The following is a 1534-nucleotide window of genomic DNA, read 5'->3' on the forward strand; positions in this document are numbered from 1 at the left end:
CTCCGAACTTCATTTCCTAACCCTGGCACTCCCCTTGTGAGGTACAACAACATCTGTACTAGTAAACTGTACGTGGTGCACTACGCAAAAAGTGCAGCTTGCCTCTCTGACGGCTTCTAGGGGCAACAAAAATTTGATTTTCGGTATTTCATATACACTGCACAAAACAATTAAAGGATCACTTCTTCGAAACACCGCAATTGTCTCCGATCTTGACACATATGTTTAATGGCTCAAAGGTTCCTGGACCTTCCTGCTATGAAATGTTGCAGAAGTGTCGCGCCCTTCGACGTCACTCTGGGACTCGGTGACATTTCAAATAATAAAGTGTCGACAGGTGCGAAAAAAAGGCCGGAGCTCGGACGTTCATGGGAGGTGTGAGGTGGGTGAATGATGCCGCACTGGGAACAAATTTCACCGCAATTCTGCCCAGCTGCCCGGCATTTCACCACTTCCTTTGACGACTGTGCGGTGGAGATCACAACCGCTACGCTCAACATTGAAATCATGCGGTTTTATTGTGTGTGAGGGGTGGCACTGCGGGCGTCAGGGCGACCACCCCTTTTGAGGCGTTGGTTCCCAAGATATTTCGCGGTCGAAAACGACAGTCGAAAATTTATTTTTAAACTTCTAAACTCGTGTTTGTATGTTTCTTGTTGGTATCTAAAAACCTGGTTTGAAACTTATTCTCATAATGAAATATGAAATGATAATTAAATAGACACCCTAGCTGCAAGCAGGCGTTGATATACTTTATTGGGGACATGTTGAAAATGGGTGCCCCGAACGGGACTCGAACCCGGGATCTCCTGCTTACATGGCAGACGCTGTATCCATCTGAGCCACCGCAGGCACAGAGGATAGTGCGTCTGCAAGGACTTATCCCTTGCACGCTCCCCGTGAGATCCACGTTCCCAACATGTCCACAACACTACATTTGTAGTGCGCCTAATAGATGTTTGCCCATCATACTCATTACTCGTGGCAGATTAATCTACCAAGGCCCGTACGAGTTCGGGCGTAGCGTGTGCGTTCGCACAAGAATGTTAAAGGCCGGGAACCCATATTTTTAACTATATATGACGGTAGTATCTGTTCCCGAAAGAACAGATTAATCTGCCACGAGTAATGAGTATGATGGGCAAACATGTATTAGGCGCACTACGAATGTAGTGTTGTGGACATGTTGGGAATGTGGATCTCACGGGGAGCGTGCAAGGGATAAGTCCTTGCAGACGCACTATCCTCTGTGCCTGCGGTGGCTCAGATGGATAGAGCCTCTGCCATGTAAGCAGGAGATCCCGGGTTCGAGTCCCGGTCGGGGCACAATAAAGTATATCAACGCCTGCTTGCAGCTAGGGTGTCTATTTAATTATCATTTCATTTCTAGCAAAGCTGCATGGTCATTGACGGTAACTGTTCTTTCGGGAGCAGATACTACCGTCATATATAGTTATAATGAAATATGTTAATCTCAGTGCAGGGCAACAGAACGGTGTTAAAATTCAATGTTGATCGGAAATACGTTAAGTTC

General features: G+C 46.5%; 1 non-coding gene across 1 annotated transcript; it reads left to right on the top strand.

Annotated features, from left to right (window-relative positions):
• The first annotated feature begins 1251 nt into the window (after positions 1–1251).
• Trnat-ugu (transfer RNA threonine (anticodon UGU)) lies at positions 1252–1326 on the top strand. The gene has a single exon. It is a non-coding gene; the product is annotated as a tRNA-Thr (tRNA).
• The last annotated feature ends 208 nt before the right edge of the window (positions 1327–1534 follow it).

Source organism: Schistocerca cancellata, chromosome 1 (assembly GCF_023864275.1).
Source record: "Schistocerca cancellata isolate TAMUIC-IGC-003103 chromosome 1, iqSchCanc2.1, whole genome shotgun sequence".
In the NCBI taxonomy this organism is placed as follows: Eukaryota; Metazoa; Arthropoda; class Insecta; order Orthoptera; family Acrididae; genus Schistocerca; species Schistocerca cancellata.